The 21030-nt window shown below is 43.6% G+C and overlaps 1 pseudogene across 1 annotated transcript; it reads right to left on the minus strand.

Annotated features, from left to right (window-relative positions):
- Positions 1-1168: 1168 nt before the first annotated feature.
- Positions 1169-15702, minus strand: LOC110287104 (annotated as a pseudogene). The gene is made up of 3 exons (XR_002377180.1): positions 15330-15702; positions 3305-3393; positions 1169-1237 (listed from the first exon to the last, which is right to left on the minus strand). The product of XR_002377180.1 is annotated as an elongation factor 1-alpha 1 pseudogene (transcript).
- Positions 15703-21030: the final 5328 nt, after the last annotated feature.

The raw sequence follows: 21030 nt of genomic DNA on the forward strand, positions 1-21030 counted from the left end.
GTGCAGACATGAGCTAGAGAGGAGACATACCCAAGTTCCTATTTGGGGGTGTTTGTTTGTTTAGTAGATTCCATTTGTAAGTCCTATTAAGGTTCGTTAAAAGCATGTAATCCTGAGGATACAGTCAAACGGTGATTCTAGGAAAACCCCTGTTAAATGGATATACAATGGGACATGCTCCGGGGCTATTAGGGGAATCATGAATGTTTAAGTATTTAAGTAGCATGCTTTTCCTCCCTATCTTCTGCTCCTGAACCAAAACAGAAGCTCAGAGAGAAGAACTTACACCTGCCACCTTCACATATAAGTGCCTCTGTCTTCCTTTCATTACATTCTACTGAGCTGTATTCACATACTCCAACTCTGGTGAACCACTGTTCCCTGGGCTGAGCATCCCCTAAGAAGCTAACTCCTCAAGTATACCTTGATTCTGTCAACATCCTTCAACAGGTACTTGTGCCAGATAGTGTGCTTGCTGGGCTCCCGAAAAGAAAAAGGAAATGTTTCACTCTGACAACTCAGCACAAAGCTAGCTATTAAAGTAGATACTGCTGTTGTGTACTTTGTCTCCTGTATGTTTCAGACCTTGTAAGAGATTCTGTGCCATCTATTTACATGGGCACTGGCTGCTCAACCTCCTCACACTAGCTGTCTCTGTTTCCCCTGCCTTTTCTTTTTCAACTTTGCTTTCACACTTTGGGAAGGGGAGTGGATAGTCTTACTTAAGACAAGTTGGCTTTCAACCCTCTGTAGCAGAGGATGGTCTTGAACTTTTGATCTTTCTGCCTCTACCTCCTAAGTGCTGGGCTAACAGGTATGCACCACCATGCCACGATTATGCATTGTTGGGAATTGAAACCAGGGCTTTGTACATTCAAGGCAAGTACTCTATCCATTCACTGAGCTACAGTCCCTGAATGGCCTGCTTCTTAAATAGACCATCCTTTGAACTCAAGTCCAGATTTATCCACCTGAAGCCAAGAAAACAGGCTTTTTAATTTCCACCCTGAACATCTTAGGCTTTGGTAGATCCTGCCATGGGAAACAAATACTAATGAAGGCACCCTGAAAAAGCAAACCCAAGAGAATTGCAAGAAGAAGAATCTAAAAGGAACTGGCCCTGAATCCCAGAGAGGAAGCTTACCACTCATTTGAGAGCAGTGAAATCTCAACCATCGTGACCATCACCACCCGGCTGGTCAAAGCGTTCACCATTCACTCTCAACTCCTCTGTCACCTGAGATTACAGAAAGAGCCTTCTAAAAGTCCACAGTATCTGTCCAAAGCCATCAACTAAGGGCACAACCACAAGGGGAGAGATCTAGAGATGTGTCCTTAAAACAGTTGCCAAGGACACTTCATAAAGAGACCAGCAGGGATCCCAGAGACCAGGCCCAGAGGATATTAATACATGTGGCCAAAAAGTTAATTTATATCATAGCCTGTCTCAACTTTTTCCCATGATCAGTATCCTCCAAGAAACCTTTTTCTCCCTAATAGAACCCTAATACACTTTAATATAAGTATGCTCATTTTCTAATGCCTCATGTCTTATCACCATCAAGAGAGTAGGAGCAGGTGGTTACCGTGACAGTGCAGCGGGTAGGGCATTAATGTTTTTAATCCCATATCTCTATGCCCAAAGCACCTCACCTTAGCACCTCATATGAAGGATCATTCCAAATGCCATGAGGCCACTTTGAACCTGCAGGTTAGCTATTCCATAGCTGCAATGAGGAAGCTGTGTTTCTATGTTGGATTCCTTGTAACAGATGAAGAGAGTTAGGAAAACGTAAAGTAGCTTCACTAGTGAATGGTAAATGCCCCTATATGTCAACATATTCATTCATTAAGCACATGGCTACATCTGTCTGGGTTATACTTGCCCTGTGCGAACTGCTTCTACTTAAAATACACACACAAATCCCAAAACAACACTATGCACACATATTAAGAATATGCTGAAAGCCAGACCACCACCATCCATTACAACCATTTCGAGTGCATGCCTGTAATCCTAGTTAGGAGGCAGAGGTAGGAAGAGTCTAAGTTTGGGTCTAGCCTGAGCTACACACTGAGCCTGCATCTCAAAAAGAATATACTATTTTGAGATAGTGCTCCATCAAGTAACTGAGGGACTGCATGGAATACATTTTTAAAATACAGCTTGGAATCAATTTAAAAAATTGTGACAGCTAAAAAAAACAAAACAAAACAAAACAAAACAAAACCCTGCAGGTGTTTTTCTTTAATGCAAATTCTCGTTATATTTCTCGTTATATTTCCTTCTCCTGGTTGTCGGGAGCATCTAGTGAACACTAGCAAGATGTTTTTTGACATATGCAAGCTATGGCCTGTGCTCTTGTCCAAGACTCTCTCCATAGCCCATATGCCCCACTGACACCCTCCTTGTACAGCTCTCCCTTCCTCAATTTTTGAATCACTTCTTAGAAACACTGGTGACGCGGGACTGCTGTAAAGTGCCTCGGTGCCCAGGAAATGGCACAAACGCACATTCTCTGCAGCTCCACAGTTTTCCCTGCACTACCTCCCTCATTGCCTTGATAAGTAAATTGAGCAAGTACTGCAGTGGTTTGGGGGGAACTCCAGCTCTAGCTCCTCACTCCCTGGGAGCAGCTTGACAAGTTGGAACTCTGGCAGGAAGGAGAAAAAGCCCAAACACCGAGAAGCCTGGAGATGACCAGAAACTCCAGATTGCTTCTCTAGGGATTCTCTTGTTTCAGCTTTGCGCTCGAACCTGGCAAGTCCTGGAAGTTGGGCCAGATTCATGTCTTCCCAGGAACAGGCACCCTCATACCTGTGGGAGCTTTCCCAGCGGTGCTCTGCCCCACCCATGTGGTGCACTCCCACACATGGGAGAGATGTTGCAAGTTCCACTCCCAAGTGAGGCACCACCTGCATCCCCTCTCCCCCCAGGGTCTCTGCTCGTTGTTCTTCTTTACTGCAAGCCTTCTGCTAGGGTAGGTGCAGCCCCCTACCCTGCATGTCAGAGCCCTGCCACAATCCACTATGATGTCCACTGGGACCAGATTACTTACTTTGAGTCTTCAGGCAACCTTAATTACCAGCAGCAGAGTTTCTCAGCCAGCGGCTAGTTCTTTATGCAGCACACCCTTGGAAGCGCCTAGGAGCCCAGGCCATAGACACAACCTTGGCTGCTGCCACGAGGGGGCACCTTTCTCCTCCAAACACCCACATACACGTGGCTCCGAACGGATGCAAGGACTAGCTGAAGGAACTGTCTTCTGAACCAGATCCAAAAAGGGTTGGACTTGTTTCTTACCGGATCAGGAACTGTGGGCGCCCACTTTTCTCTGTATGCTATGTGCAAACTACCAGTTGCTCTTCGGCTCTTTTGCATCTCTCTGTACCCTGGAGCCAAGGAATTCAAGAGATAATTAGACTTTTTGAATAAGTCTAAAGAGAACAGAATAGAAACTTACCAGAGCTGGGAAAGATGCTTCCTTTGGGAAGGAAATGTAAAATGGGCCGATTTCTGGAGTTTTAGACTGTAGCCTAGGAGTGGGAAGCAGAGGGAAGAGAAGTCAGGGACAGAAAAGGAATTTCATTGGTTTTGAACCAGAGTGATTGTTTGCACACAGAACATCTGTCCTGTTACTCCTAGACTTTCCTGGGGAATATCACTGCTGATATTCTAGAGTACTTGTGTTCAGGGGTCTGGAGTAACAAGATTCAAATCCTACTCCAACCAGAGTCTGCTGTCACAGACCTGTAATTTCAGCTTCTCAGGAGGCTGAAGCAGAAGGATTGCAAATTTAAGCCCTTCCGAGCAAGTGAGCGACTGAGTGATCTAGAGGGAAAGGAGGGGGCTTCAAAGACGTTGTAGGAAACTTAGTGAGCTCCTGTCTCAAAATTAAAAGTACAACGTGTGCTGAAGGCAAAGCTGGAGTTGTGTGTCTAGCACGTGCATAGCCCAGCTTCAATCCTAGCACCCCGAAAATATAAGTAAAACACAAAATTCTGAATCCAGGTGACATTTTTGTGGTATGATAATTGCATTATGGTTTTGTGAGAAAAAAAATTTCAGATGTATGCTGAAATAGTTAGAGGGGAGTACAGTGGTGCTTTCCGTGTATCATCAATTTGGTCAGAAAATGCATAGCTATGTGTGGCTACAAAGAGACAGAGAAAGGATGATAAAACAAGCATTAAAAACAGTAGTTGGTGAATATAAGTGAAATACTCAACACACACACACACATCTTTAGTATTTATTTTTTTGGACTTTGTCAAAATAAAAAGTGGAGGCTGCAGTCTTAGCTCTCCCTGCCCTTATCAAGTGTGCTAGAGAAAACGATGTGCTCTCTGGCTGAAACTGGAGACACTAACACAATCTAGACCAAAGGGCTGCTATAAAGATGGGAATGAGATAATACGATTGTCTTTGCATGGTACCTTAGGAAGGCTCAAAACCTGGTAGGAATCACACATTAGATAAAATATTGTCTTGTCTTATTTCAGGCTGTTTCATATGCATACATCTAGTCTCTTTGACTTACATCTTAAGCCTCCAGAAATCCAGCCACTTTATTTTTTCATTCACCACAGTAGCTGATGCACGGTGACTAGAGCACTTCCTTAAGTGATCCCAGGGCAGTTTTGTGGTATCTGTGTTCATAACATTGAAAATCATCGTATGTCCCAAGGACAATCATTATTTATGACAGACTTCTAGAATGAAAATATTGGCCTAGCATGGTAGGGAAGACATTTACAATAAGAAATAATAACAAATGAATAATTATGACAGCATACTGTGATGAAAGCTATGTGAATATTCTCGTTTGTGAGTGTGTGTGTGTGTGTGTGTGTGTGTGTGTGTGTGTGTGTGTGTGTTATAATGTAATATTGGACTACAATTGACCATGGGTAGTGGAAAACACTACAGACAAACCTTAGATAAAGGGAGACTAGTGTATGGGTGTTTGTTAATGGTATCTCCCAGTCCAAACTTCTTTTCCTTCCTTCTTCGTCCTTTTCCTCCTCCTCCCCTCCCCCTTCTTCTTCGACTCCTCCAACAATCAATCTTCAGTCTTTAGTATCACCTGTGCTTGGATGTCTCTGATAGTGATTGGAGAAACAAGAGACATCCAGGAACATCACCATCACGTATCCACAGTTGGGTTTGGTTTTTTGTGGTAGAGATGAGCAAGGAGGTTTGGAGAAGGTCTGTGTTATACAGAATGTTTAAAATATTCTACATCACAAACTCAGCTCCAGATGTGGTCCTAGGGGATCTATTGACTGAGCAGAGATGGCAGGAGTATGGAAACAGATGTCATGAGACACTCTAAGCACATACACCTCTTGCCTGTGTGACTTGCCTGTCTTCCAAATGGGCCACAGATGTTGGGAGTAAAGGTGCAAAGATGTGGAGGGCACGTGCCAATTTTTTGCTGGCTGCATTCATTTCCACTCTTGTAGCTGTGAGAGAACTCTGAAATAATTCTTTCTACTTTCCCCAAATCCCTGGCCTTCAGAGCCTGGTGGGGGCGGGGTGGGGTGGGGGTGAGGTGGAAGAGTGTTCAGGATTAATCCAATTTTCTTTCCTCTCACCTCTAAGCATAGCCAAAATAATGATCTCCAAGCTGAAAATAACCCGAAAGGGAAAGTGCATACACTTATCACCCACACTACTCTCAGCCCAGAGCTTAGAGCAGAGAGGCTGAGGCTGCACAGGTGCCACCTTTGGGATCAGAAGCTGGGTCAGGTACCTCCCCTACAGGCAGCTCTATCCAAATCCTACATCCTGCCCAGCCACCAAGAAGGGCCCATCGAAGGATGCTACTCCCTCAGGTGACAGGAGGCCTGCTCAGCTCAGTTTCCAGGATCTCTACCATTTAGCCAGACAGGCAAAGAACAGGTTAGGATTCCTCGCCCAGGCATATGAGAGGAAAGTAACACACACAACCCCCCAAAAATCCCTACCCCCACACCTACCCCACCCCCACAACCCTACTGTCTGGATTCAATGATTCGCACTGGCCTACCCAAACGGCCCCTGCTCTTCTTCAGTGATAAATTGTAATGTAAATCTCTGTGTTTTTCTTAGGTGACTCCTAAAGGGGTCTCGACCCACAAGTTGAGAAGCACTGCCTTAGGCCGTTGGACCCCAGAGCTGAATGACTGATTCAGTCATTTGTACTAGTCAGTGGGATCAGTACAAACGTATACCCCAGGAAGCTGAGATCCCCCTAAAATGAAGTAAAATTGTTAGAAAATTCTAACAGTACATGGAACTATAAAACAAAACTTTGAGAGAAGGTCTTGCAATATAGCCCAGGCTACCCTCAAACTTAAAATCCTTCATCTCAAATGCTGGGGTTACAAGACATGCATCAACATGCTAGGCTGGAAGTACAAATTGCTAAATCATGAAAACCCATCTCCACTTTCACCTATTATATGGAGTCCCTATCATGTTTCCTGGATTTTCTACAGAAACAAAAAGTGTGTGTGTGTGTGTGTGTGTGTGTGTGTATACCATATCATATGATTCTTTATTATCCTCACAAATTTGTTCTTGTTCACATGCCAAGAGAACATCCCTCATAGGTCACAGGTCAAGTGGCAATGGAGACACTGAAAGAAAATGAGGACATGACTGGGTTTTGTTAAAAGTCTACAAATGTTCAGAATGAACAGGACCATGGCAGTGGCGGGTGTGGGGAGAGGGTGGGAAAGAACAAAAAGAAAAGAGGAGAGAGGGCAAGTGGACCAAGAGAGAGGAAACAAGATGTCAAGAATGTAGCCAAGAGAGCACGTGGCCAAATTGGCTGAGGTATATAGTACACCATCGCTGGAGAAAGAGAAGCCCAGACCGTGAGCTGGATTAGTTTAGGGTGGGGGCAGGGTGAGAAGTGCTGGGAGAGGCCACAGATACTGGGTGAGACTTGTCCCATTTCTTTGGGACCTGACAGACACATTCTGTGGAAATTCAACATTACTGCTGAGTGAGTGTCATAAAGGGCACACACAGAAACTGAGCTGACTATGAGGTCACTAGAAATGATGACACAGCTTGTCATTGAGCAAAACACTTGTACGTGGCTCAACTTTGGTTTTTTTTAAGATTTTATTTTTAATTATGAATATGTATGTACCTATATGTGGGTAAGTGAGAAGTGGAAACTTAAGAGTTCTTTGGAAGGTAAGTTGGGTTAGGTGGTGTTTTGCTGGAGCAAACACATGAGGGAATATTTTGCTGAAGCAGACACAGGTGGAAGAATGTTCTGCTAAAACAACATGTGAAAGAACATGCGATGAAGGGTTCATTTGGTCCATCTTAAATTGCATAGTTTAGCTCCATTTGTCAGGACTCCATAGAGAGAAATGCACCAAAAAACGTCTAGGGGTGTGCCACAGCTTCTTGCTGCTTCTTCAGACTTGGGCAGATTGGCAGAGTGATGTCAGCTGATACAGACTCACGTGGAGTTTTGCTAAGACAGACTCACATCCTAAGGCAAGACATATGCTGAGGCAAGACCTGTGGAGGACACATGATGTTTAGAGGGAGTATAGATAGGACTCAAGGGACTGTGAAAAAGCTGGACTTGGCTTGCTGGTAGAGCTAGCTGTAGAATGCTTGTTGGTCCCCTGTCTTTGATCATCTTTGCTTCACTGAGAGAGGCACAGCCAAGAACTTCTCCTGGCTTTCCTTCTGGTCCTTCCTGCTGACTCGTGCCAGTTCAGTTGAGTTCCTGCTAGGTAACACCTCTGCCGCTGCTATCCCAACACTCCTGAACTGGACTGCTGATTTATCCATGAAGTGTTTTTGAGTGGATCAAGCTGCTGCTGCTACTGACCTGTGAACTGAACTGCTGATTTTCTGACAACGTGGATGGGATTTGCTCCACACAACCACTTCTAAACAGGTCCACTTTCCCTATATCCTTTCTTTTCACTACCACTAGTGGGTGGTGGGCTAGAAGGGAAGTTAAAGCATTTAAGAACCACCATCCAAAAGTAGGCTTTGAAAAAAGTTAAAGTTACATATGTGCAGGTGGGTTCAAGTGTTCAGAGGATAGAGGAGGGCATTGGGTGCCCTGGAGATGGAGTTATCATAGATTAAAAGCTGTCTCACATAGATATAGGGAACCAAACGCTGGTCTACTGCAAGGGCAGTTTGCAATCTTAAACACTGAACCATTGCTCCAGTCCCTACAAATTCACTTTGTTAACTGTATGGCAACAGGTTTTCAAACCCCTGAGAATAAAATTTGAGAACCAGCCAGGCGGTGGTAGCCACACCTTTAATCCCAGTGCTCAGGAGGCAGAGGCAGGTGGATCTCTGTGAGTTTGAGGCCAGCCTGGTGTAGAGTGAATTCCAGAACAGCCAAGGCTACACAGAGAAACCCTATCTCAAAAAAAAAAAAAAAAAAAAGAGAGAGAGAGAGAGAGAGAGAGAGAGAGAGAGAGAGAGAGAGAGAGAGAGATATGATAGATTTGCTTCTCTCATACACTCAGCTTCAAGTCTTTATCCTGTTTCCTAAGTGCCCCAAGATCTGTTCCCTGTGTGGTGATAATAATTGGAAACAGCAAAACAACAAGCCAAAGAACTTCCTATCGTATTAGTTACCTTTCTTGCTGCACTGACAAAATGAGCAACACGAGTAGCTTAAGGAAGAAAGGGTTTATTTTCTATCACAATTGGAGAGTACAGTCCATCATGGCCCAGACATCAGTCGATGAGGCAGGAGCTAGAGGCAGCTGGTCACATTGTATCCCAAGTCAGGAAGCAGAGAGGGCAATAGGCTCACTTCCTCCTTCTTATATGGTTTGAAACCCCAGCCAATGGAACAGGGACACCCATAGAGGATCTTCCCAACTCTATTAACACAATCTAGAATCCCATGTACCACACCTTAGTTCCCAAAGAATGTTTCCCAGGTTGAATGAAGCAGAACTATGTTCCTGCTATGTCATCTGTGACTGCTGAGGCTTCAAAAGCAAAGAGTCACCCAGAGCTCTGGGCATTGCCTTGCTTGCTGGGGAAACTGAGGTTAACAGATTCTTTTATAAGAAGGTACAGGAGGGAGGCAGACTGGTTAAGAAACTTGAATCTGGATTATAATGTAGCAACTTTCACCCCAACAAAAAAAAATGAACTCATATTCATATCCCAGAGTGGAGGGTCTTATGCTAGCTATGAATTTTTAAATATTTTGTTTTCTGACAGTTTGAGCAAAATGGAGGAGAAGGATGCATATGTGTGTGTGTGTATACATATATATATGATTTCTTACTGAAGATTCTCTTATTGGATGAATGCACTTCTTGGTGATTTCCTATTTAAAGGCAGGGTTCCCTCTATTTGGAGGCAGTAATTGTCTCTATGTGGAAATGAAGTTGGCAGCATGTTTTCTCTAATTCACTTCTCAACAAGACCATTTCCCCTAGTGGGACATGACATGGGTAAATAAGACTGTTGACTGTAAATGTATTCTGAATGAGGGGCTTCCACAAATGTCTTTGAATCACCTATCAATCCCACTCCATTGTAGTTTGGAGGCATCCATTCTAGAATACTTTTCTATGCCCTCCATCTTTGCTTCAATAGGTTGATCACATCTTTCAGACCCCAGACATTGTACCCTACTTCCACAATACAATGCTTTATATAATTTTTTCCTCTCCCACACATGAAACAACTATCGAAGACCTAACAATGAGATGCACATATGAACCACCTGATATTAATCAGATAATTTGAACTCTATTGGGTTAGTATCAAAATTCTCCAAGTTGGGTATATGCCTGTACCCAACCCTTGGGACCTTCAGGTAAAAGGAATAGAGTTCAAGGCTACCCTAGGCTGCAGGTTCCAGGCCAACCTGAGCTCTGAAAAGATGGCCCTCATTAGTTTTCATTTGTTAGGTCTTTATTTGTTCTACAATGTCCTACTGCCTGGTTACTTGCTTCAGCCTGCTATCTACCATTGACCCAGCTTGTTCACAAGGTCTTTAGTGGCACACTTGAAGTATCTCAACTGCACTGTAATATGGTGCTCCCGTGGTGAAGGCCTATACCTCCCATAACGCTTCTTGGCAACTTGGTATCTTGGTGTTACCCAGATATACTGCTCCTGGATATACACCTAAAGGAGTATAAAGCATGTTCTGGGGATATTTGTCTATCTGTGTCTATTGCAGCACTATTTAATATCCAAGACACAGAATCAGCTCAGAAGTCCACCAACAGATGAACAGATAAAGAAGATGAAGTTTTACACGGGCAGATGAAAAAAAAATCATGTGGTTTACTGGGAAATAAATGCAACTGGAAATCATTATATTAAGCAATGGTAGCCAAATGAAAGGATACAAATATTACATGTTTTCTCTCATTTGTGGACCCTAGCTTTATATTGATGCATAAAAATCACTTATAAACACACAGCAAGAAGGCAGAACGGAGACTGGGGGTGGGGAGACTAGAGGGAGCAGAGGGAAAGAGAAGAGAGAGAAGGGGAGAAAGAAGACTGTTCAAGTATCTGATGTACATGGGAAAATTGGTCTTTGGGAGAACCCAGTACTGTGTACAATGAACATACAGCGATAAAAATAAACAAACCAATACAAAGATTAATAATTGAAGCCTGAAGCTCCAGCACTTAGCTGTGTGGCCTTAGGCACACTACTTAACTCTCTGCTGCTATGTGGAGTAGAGAGGATACAAGGCTCTGTTCTTTTTTCCATAGAGTCATTGCTTCAGAGGGAGGTATATGACCCAGAGAGTTATCTAAATGTTTGGATCCTTGACCCTCAGACCAATGGTCATAGCCAAGCACTCGCTGCTGAGCAGTAGACTGAGAAGGGAGCAGTTAATGACGTACAAAACTTTCAGGTGGGAGCCATAGTATGGCTCTGGCCCAGTTCCCAGAAAGGTTAGCATAGCTGCCTTTGTTTGTCTATTTGTTCCACATGCAGGACACTTGTCCTTTTTGATTTTCATACAAAAGGATTCGTTGAAGAATGAAAAGGTTCAAGGATCTTGTTGTCCTCTAACTTTGCTACATATTAAGGTAAATTTTAGATAAGCCACTTACACTTCCTGAGCCCGGTGTTCCCATGTGCAAAATAAGAAAACCCTCCCCACTTCCTGGGTGTCAGAATCATTATGAAGGTCTAATTGAACACTGTGTGTGTAAAGTCCTGAGAAAATACAGTTAAGGGATATATAGGTACAGTGTGACTCGAGGCTGACAGAGGGCCAAGGTGGGTGGCAATGACTCTTTCATGTCTTGTGGCTAGGCACCAAAAGTCTTAATCGTCCCAGAGGAGTTTGCCTTCACAAAGGCCTTTCCCTGATTCCTCGTGACCTTAATGTGCTCCAGATTTCCTCATGCCAAAGAAGAAGTCTTGCCTTTTTCTTCATCCTCAGATATGAAAAAGCATCTCTTGTCTCCAGATAGGACTTATCAGTTGCTAGACCCCTTCCTTTCTTGGAAAAAGCAGAGTATAAGGTAGCAGAGATGAATGAGTGAGTGACTGGGATTTAAAAGTGGTATAGGGATTGCTAACATCTCAAGTGGGTACCTGCTGGCTGGATGACTCTAGAAAAATCACAAACTCTCTGCAGACCAATTTGCTCATTAGAAAACTAAGGATAAAAATAATGTTCAGTATAATGAATTACTATGCAGCACCAAGAATAAGGCCTGAGACTTAAATAAGTGTTTTTCATTGTCATTAATTGGTAGAAGATGTGCTATCCACATTTTGCTCAGTTGTAGACTTGGAGGATCAGAACTGGAACCAGTATTCTGAGAAAGGTCATGTCATTCTATAATCATAAGCACAACAATAGAAAGGAAGAGAATATGTTAAAAGCATATATCTGATAAGGGGTTAATACCCAAAATATATAAAGTACTCTTACAACTCAACAAACAAAGCAAGTGACCTGATTAAAACTTGAGCAAAAGACATAAATACCCATTTCTCCAAAGAATATGCACATGAAAAACAAATTCTTAGAAAAAGACAAATCAAAGCCATAATGATATACTACTCCACACCCATTTGGGTAGCTATTATTTTTTAAAAATAGGTTGGCTAACACTACCTTTTGCTAGCTTGTCACTGTAGACAGTGTAGTGTCCAACCATAGTAGAGTATTGGATAAATGCTTATTTATGAATTTATGATAGAATGACTATTAAAATAAAATATTTTCAGGAAAGTAAAAAGATATACAGGTGCATTTCCAAAGTACTAATGTCTAACCTTAAGAACCATGACTATAGCTGGGTGTTGCAGTCCTCCTGTAATCTCAGTACTGGAAAGGCTGAAGAAGAAGAATTGTGAGTTTAATGTCAGTTTAGGATACATAGTAACCCCAAGCCCAGCTTGGGGTATATAATGACACCTGATCTCAATACCAAATAAAAGTCAATTTTAAAACAGAAAAATGAGCTCAAGAGCTGGGGACATACATCATCAGTTGGTAGAGTGTTTGCCATTGAAATAGGAGGTTTGATCCTCAGCACTGCCAAAAAGGAGGAGGAAAACAGGAAGAGGGGGAAAGGAGGAATAGGAGGGGAAAGGAGAGAGAAGGAAGAAGACAAAAACAGCATGTCTTTCTCTGCATCTTAAAGGTCCCCCAAGTCCCTTTTCTTAAGATGAACATATTCTCATTAGGTAGGACAGTTTGTAAGTCACATGAAAGGCCTCCTTCCTTCTGTAGCCAAATTAGTCTCATTCTAATTGTGTTGATGTTTAGCTATAAGCAGGCCATCCTGAATCCTAACAAGAAAGATGTACGGTCTAGAATTGTTCCTTTGACTGTCATATTCAAGGATGAGAGACTAAAGTCCTGATATGGGTAAACGTGAAGTTCAGGGTAAGAGGCAGAACCCTGAGACTCCGGGGAGAGATAAGAACACACACAACACCCACTCAGGGGTCAAGAATTACATATCCTCTACTAACCACGCCCTCCCTCACTGCCAGTGGGTTCTGGATGCAAAGCATAAAGAGGTATTTTCCCCCCTCCACAGTTTGGCAACTCTGTTCATGAGTAGAAGTCAATACAGACCCAGAAGAAGGAATTGGTGTCTGATTTATGTAGCCTCCATGATGAAGTAGGCTAGGAGCCAAGCAAGGTGGGGTTCCAGCCCCCACATCCTTAGATCTGTAGAGCAACATTTTTGATGGAGCAGAGGGGAAGTTGATTAATTTTTCACACCACGTAAAAAACTGGTATTTCCTGCCCAAACACCAGGGCAGCCAGGAGTTTATAAATGAAAACTTTATGGTTCAATTTTTTGAAACTGTATAAGTTGACATTGGAATAAAGCAGCTTTAGTTCTTTACTGGGGATGTTTTCTGCTGGGCAAATAGAGGCAAGAAGCATGTTCCACTGATGCTATGGTTTTGGCATGAATGAAATGAAATGTCCACTGTCCGTCAGGACTGCAGGGACACATGGCAAGAGCAGGCTGTACTGTACACTGCTGTATGCTGTCAAGAAGGTGTGTGGAACTGACCAAAATCAAAATAAGACTTTCCAGGCTTTGCTAAAGTGCAAATGTGCTGTGAACAAAGCAGCTTTGTGGTGATGACTTGGCTCCATTCCTCCCTGCACTTGATCTCTTAGTCAGCACCTCCAGGATTTTGTTTATGGTGTTCTTCCAGCTTTCCTGTCTCAGAGAGAAGGACACTGATTGGAAAGGCAGGGACCCTAATCCAGGCAGCTCCTCACTCCTCTTTTTGTGTTTATTCATGAAGAAATTAGGACTTTGGATGTGTGCCTGTGATACTAATATTTAAGAGGCGCAAGAATCATGAATTTGAACAGTTTGAAGAATTGGATTATGGTGGTCCAACTCTGTGGGGATGGGGATGGAATGAAGAAAAGAAGGACGAGGAGAAAGAGGAGAAGAAGCAAGAACAGAAAGAAGGGAATGAGGGAAGAGAAAGGAAGAGTAGAAGGAAGAAGAGGACGAAGGGGAGAAGAAGGAAGAGCAGGAGGAGATGAGAAATTTGAGCAAGGACCTAATACTAAGATGCCCTTTCTGGTCCTTCCAAGATCTAGTGATTTCTGCCTTTTTCTAATATGGTCTCAGACACATTGCCCCTTAGGCTGTCCTTTTAGATGAAAGAGCTACTTGCCTCTAGGAAGATTTGCCTTCTGGTGAGTGCCCCCCCCAGACCCAGCCATACACTGTGAACTCGCATTCCACTAGAGTTATTTCATGGGTGTCTTTTCACCGGTAGGTCCCTGAGCACAGGACATGCTTTTAAGCTCTTTGATCTTACATTCTATTCTCCATGTGAAGGAGACATTTCCTTGTGAAGCTGGGTACAACCCAGGTTGCTGATTCCCTGGCAGAATAATGCAGCAATTTCTCACTGAAGATGAAAGAAAACTGGAAGCATTTCTAAAAGAAAGAGCAACAGAAATTACAGTGAAATGGCATTTCTAAGTAGGCCAGATGTGATTAAGAACAATCATTTTAGAGCTGGACAGCTGAAGGTTAGAAGTCCAGCTCTAATGAACTCTAAATGTGTGCTCTCAAGCAAATTGCTTGCACTCTGTGTTCCTTATTTGTCTTATGCACAAAAAAAGAGGAGGGATAGGAACAGCCATACCTTGTAAGGCTGGAGCTAAGTTGTAGTGAGATTCTCCAGCATGCTATAGTGGGAAATGTGGCAAGGAATGAGCTGTTTGATAAGAGGAGGGCAAGCATGGGGATAAGCATCTGTAGACTTGGGCTACTTGTTCCCAGCAAAGAATCTTGAATAAATGTCTGCTTATCTTCTGGGTTATCCATACCTAACTGCAAGGAATCAGTTTGTGGTTATGTGAGCTCCATTTTAAAATTGTTCTCATGATTTAGGGGTGTGACATTAGGGATTGTGGGAAATTTATAACATGGGGTATGTTATAAGTTGTGTGTCTTGTAGCATTGGAAAAAATATATATCCTTGCTTGTTACCAAACTGCCCTGAGTCTCCTCTCTCTCTCTCTCTCTCTCTCTCTCTCTCTCTCTCTCTCTCTCTCTCTCTCTCTCTCTCTCTCTCTCTCTCTCTCTCTCTCTCTCTCTCTCTTTCTCTCTCTCATATTTTCTGGTGCTGCAAATGAAACCCAAGAACTGGCATGTTTCAGGCAAGCCATGAACTCTAATACTGATTTCTATGTTGCTATTCAATTAGACATCTCTATTTGCATGTCCTGTGGGCACTGCAACATTTAACCAGGGGATTTGGGGAAAGGCACTTCTGTCTGACTGCTTGTGGACGTTGTACATCGTGGTGCGGAGCCTAGTGCGCACCACGATGTACAACGTCCACAAGCAGTGATGAAGTCTCTGTGTCCTGGGGCATCAATGATGGTCACATAGTATTTGCTGGTCTCGAATTTCCACAGGGAGATGTCAATAGTGATACCACGCTCACGCTCAGCTTTCAGTTTGTCTAAGACCCAGGCGTACTTGAAGGAGCCCTTTCCCATCTCAGCAGCCTCCTTCTCAAACTTTTCGATGGTTCGCTTGTCGATCCCACCACATTTGTAGATCAGGTGGCCGGTTGTGGTGTACTTGCCGGAATCTACGTGTCCGATTACGACGATGTTGATGTGAGTCTTTTCCTTTCCCATTTTTGCTTTGAATTAGCGGTGGCTTTCACAATACCTGCGTTCTGACGGCAAACCCGTTGCGAAAAAGCTCGCTGCAAGGTCTTAACAAGGTCCAAAGAATCAAAGATGATGTAGGAAAGGACAGAGCAACTACAGGAAGAAAGGATCAAGTCTATGGCAGTGCTGTTACAATGTGTGTTTCTTATCTGGGGAGTGGAAATGGAAGGAAGAGTTTGGTTAGAAACAAAAAGTCATGCACACTGAGTAGAAATCAAGGTCAAAGTCTGACCTTAAGTCCCTTAAAAATTTCACATTCTGAAATATCAGGGAACATTCATTATACACTGACCTATTGTTCTTTGGGATATGCACTTAATGAGGCCATTAAGTTATTCCATAAGCCTTTATTGAATGACTTCCTTGAACTAAGGCTTGTATTGATTGCTAAAAGTAGACATAGATAAAATACGGTTTTACCCTTGGAGGGGCCTCAGTTGGAGCAGACAACTATAATGTGATAGCCTGTTAGGGGGTCTTACAGGGAGTGTTAATGTGCAAAAAGAAGCCAGATGCCTTTGAAGGGAGGACAGGAGGTGAGGCCTGAGTAAATTTCAAAAGCTCACTAAGATTTATCACACTGGGAAGGAAGAAGGGAGCACTTCAATCTCCAGGCTTCCCCACTCTTGTTGAAAAGTGTCTGGCGTCCTCAAAAAAAGAATGCTGTGAGCACAATTTAGCTGTGGCTATGGCTAGCATCTCACCAGATGTTGCCACATTATCCCACAGGTCCCGGGAAAGCATAGAGATGTTTCAAAAGCAGGGCCTTAACTAAGTTATTGCAAAGGAACGATTGAGAAAAATACCATCTGTTTCAAAGAGAGCTGATGAGTTAGTTCAGCTCTGTAGAGGGGGCACTTTGTGGATAGATTAGGAAGGCTAATTTTGAGTTCAAACCAACCAGTCACCATTTATGGGTCTTGATCTGGTAGCATGACCTCTTTCTTCCTAGTTTCTTGTATTCAACATGGCAGTGCCCTGTATGGGTGGATTGGTTTGTTAACTGGTTTTTGGAACAAAATATCTGAAAATGGCAACTAGAGAAGGAAAGGCTCACAGTTAGAGGGTATAGTCATTCATGAGCAAGTGAAAGTCACACTGACAGGAGTTTGAGGCAGTTGGTCATACTGTGTCTGCAGTCAGAAAGCTCAGAGATGACTATGGTTTCTCAGTTAAAGTCTCCTTTTCATTTAATCCAGACCCCACCCCACCCCCATCTATGACACTGTATCACTCACATTCAAGATGGATCTTAGCGCCTCTGCTCAATATAATTCCTTCACAGGCAGGCCTGGAGGTTTGTCTCCTTGGTGATTCTCTATCCTGTCAAGTTGCCAATCAATATTAACCATCTTAAAAGGTTTCTTCAATGCCTAGCTCCTAAGCTACTCCCTCACTAAAAAAGAAAACGAAAGAAAGAAAAGAAAAAGGGAAAAAGAAAAAAAGAAAAGAGAAGAAAATGGACACAGAAAATCAACCTGAAATTAGTCTAAAAGCATCAAAGAAAAATGGCCTGTCAGCCATCTCCAAATGCTGTTCTCTCTCTGATTTTCCAATCACCATGGTTACCCTTAAGAAAAATTATTTCAGATTGGAAGATTGTATTTCTTAGGATGATGAAAGGTTCCCTCAAATATAGCTTTTAACCTTCCATTAGGAAAAAAATGAACATGATCAAATAAATTGACATTATTTCCCGAATATGTTAGGATCACAATCTTATACTCTGTTGGTGTCTATTCCCAGCCTGAGCAGGAAGCCCAGGTAACTAGGAAGACTTGCTACCTCCTAAAATTTCCTTCCAGGGATGGGAAGATGGATCAGTGGGTTAAGTATTTCTTGTGGAAGCATACGGACCTATGTTCCAGTTCCCGGCACCTACATAAAATCTGTGCATGGGCTATGTGCCTATAAACCCATAACTATGGGTTGTGGAGGGGGGTGGACTTGTTGGAGCTCGCTGGCCATCAAGTCCAGCAGAAATAATGAACTTCAGGATCAGTACTGGTAATGATATGTAAGCCCATCCATCCTCCCACAGACAATGCAACCTGTGTCTGGCTCTGACCCTTTTAGGTGGCTTCTGGGCAGTATAACCATGATTGCTTTGCATTGTAGGTAGATGAAGAAGAATGGCTTGAAATCCCTTCTCACTATACTTTCTCTGAAGAGAGATTAGGTGAAAGTGAAGGTAAAGTCCTGAGCCTACAGTCCCGAGGACAATTTCCTAGGCCCTGGCCACCTTGGTCAGGTGGCCCCGGGAGAAAGCAGCGAAGAGTCACCCACTCTCTGTACAGCACTAGGTACCACGTAGTGTTTCCAGTAGGGAGAGCTTCTTGCGCACCCGGGAATGAGTTGTGAGTGGCTATTGAACATCCTGCTCTAGTGTGAGTTTCTTTTCAGGCTGAGCAACCACACACACACACATTGCATTCAGGGCTCCTGATTCGAAGCAGAATGGGCCAGGGGAAGGGGCAAATGTTTCTCTTGCCAAACGGACAGCTGTTTTGGTAAATGGCAAAGCGAGCCCTGCCAGAGGTCTGCAAGGCCTAAAGGAATGCTGAGTGCCCTGCTGTTTCCATCATAGAACGTCTGCCCTCTCACCTTTCTCCCCCTGCCATGGCTGCCTCCTTGCTGTTCCCCAGATGCCAGGCATGCCCCAGCACCAGGACCTCTACAGTTACCAAGCTGAATTGATTAATACAGGACGCTAGCTTCAGACATTTGATGTATTGTTGAACAAACAGGGTGACAAAGTGAGCGCTCTGCTCATATCCTAGCTTCTCTCAGAAACCCTCGCTAAGCTCCTTCCACAAAATTCTGACCAGTTACATTTCTCCTTTGATGAGAAAAATTAGAGATATCAAGACCTTAAGCCTAGCTCTTCAAGGACTCTACTGCCCCAGCAAGTCAAAAGTCTCTGGTAAGAAAAGTAGCCATGTGCTTGCTAGCCATGGCCCCAGCTTGGTCTTCTGAGTTCCTTCTGTTACTGAAAGGCCCCTGCCCTGTCTCTAAATCCTTTATCACAGGAGGCAGGCAGCAGTCCTGGTTGCCAGGATGGATGGATGACTTACTTACTCACTTGTGTCAGTAGCCATCTCAGTTGCAGGGCTCTGGACGGCAAGTGCCCTTTAGAGCCCTTTTATATTCATTGGCATCCACAGCTTGTCCAGCCATCCTCCTGTGGGTAGAGGCAATCAGACATGCTTGCCTACACATAATGACCAGGGCTAGATATACTCAGGCAAATCCGTTGCCTAAGGCACCCTCTGCCCCATACCCCCCGAAAAAATCCAAAGACAATCAAGACACCAGAAGGCCAGTGAGGGCAAGATCATGTTTGGTTCTTAATTTCCAAAGGCTGGTGCAAACCCAGAGATCGGAGGTAAAAGGTAAAAGTCAGATTCGGAGTGTGGAGATGGCTCAGTGATATGTGCACCTACTGTGAAAGCAAGAGAACCTAAATTCAAATCCCCAGCACCCATGTAAAGGCTCTACTTAGCAGTGTGAGCTAAGCTACTTGGCAAGCACAAGCACACAGGCACACACACACACACACCAAATAGGTGTGAATGTGTATATGTGTATGTGCGCCAGATGTCAGTTACACCATTGCTAGAAAAAAAAAAAAAAGATGGGCTAGGAAAGCAATGGGAAGAGAACAGTAAGAAAATCCAGTTGCTGTGAGGGCAGCATAGTGTGGGTATGTGTGATTGAGGCAAAACCACAAGCTCAAGTGTGAATGAGAGCGCTATTGAGTTAAAGCCCAGGATCAGACTCAGGGGGATGTTACAGCTTCCTGGCCCAGCCTTGGAAGAAGTCTTGGAAGAAGTCTTGGAAGAAGTTCAGAGTCTTGTCTGAAATCAAGCAGACCTTTTCTCTCATATCAGGGGTTCATGTGATTCAAATCTAGCACTAGTGTTTTAGGGCCTTAAGTCTCCTAAATGTTGAAGCTAATGAAGGTCATTGGCATTATAGTGAACTGTCCTATATAGAAGAAGGTGTCACCATCCCCACTCCCTCTGGGCTGGAAGTGAGCTTTCTGTTTGTTTCCTGGATATTGAAACAAAGGGGCCCTGACTCAGACACATTCTTTCAAAAAATCTTCATTGTGGGGAAAGAAAAAGACTTGCCAAAGTAGGCTGGCTTTGCTATCACAAGTTTCCTGCCCAATGCTCCAGTCCACAGAGATAACTTGGCCTCCTATTCACAAAGGCACCTCTTGGGAATGAAACATCTCACAGTCAACCTGGCCTTGACAGTGTAATAACAATCCGGTTTTGCTTGCTTGCAGAAGGCAACGGAACCCTGGAACCCCGCAACCCCACGAGTCCAGGGATCAAACTGACTTTCTCATAAGTCTTTTAAAGAGGGCTTTGCTGTGGAGTCCAGCAAGCCATCCTAGGACTGTTGATCGTCTCACCTTGGCTTCTCCAGTGTAAGGATTGAGGATATGTGTCACCACATTCACCTTTCTAATACTTTTGGTTTTTTGAGGGAGAGTCTCTTGTAAGTTGAGGTTGGCCTCAAGCTTGGTATGTAGCTCATGGTAACTTTGAACTCCTCATTCTCCTGCCTCCACCTCCTGAAGGCTGGCATCCCAGATGACGAAAGAATCATTGCACCCTGCCAATTCTTTTATTACCACTACAATTTGATGAGAAAAAACAACAAATCATTATAAACTTCTTCCTTGGGTGAAAAGGAACCTTTCATGAACTGCTTTCTCGGTGATGTTTTTAACAAGAATAATAACTATCATATAATTGAGTTTTTATATTATTTTAATTAGTTTAAAGAGCAATAGGTTTAGACTATTGATGTATGGCACTTTGTGCATGCTTTGGATGTGTTCTGAACCTAATTCTTACCACACCACTGGGCCAGAGGCTCTCCAAGTAGGCCCAATTCACAGAAAACACCAGTGACTTGCCCAAGGCCACATGGCTAACATGAGACAGAACCAACTTCAAACCTACATCTGCTGAACCCCAAACCCCATATCCTTAATCACTGCCTCCTCTTTCCCAAGACAAAATTTTAGTTCTGTTAATTCCAGACCCCACCTCAGACCTATTGACATAGAATCCCGAAGGGCGGGGCACCTACACATATCAAACTGAAGGGTTCTGTGATATTCAGAAATAGGCTTACTAATATCATGTGGCCTTGTGAGGCTGTATGCCACTTTGAGACTAACACTGCTCAGTAGTGTTGCTCATTGGAAACCATGACTGTGGTGCCAGATGTAGCCCTAGAAGTTGGGAGTCAGAGGCAGCAGCATCACGAATTCAAGGTCACCCTTGACAACATATTGACTGCAGGAGACGGTTTTGTACTACGGCAAAGGAA

This window comes from Mus caroli, chromosome X, assembly GCF_900094665.2.
Source record: "Mus caroli chromosome X, CAROLI_EIJ_v1.1, whole genome shotgun sequence".
NCBI lineage: Eukaryota > Metazoa > Chordata > Mammalia > Rodentia > Muridae > Mus > Mus caroli.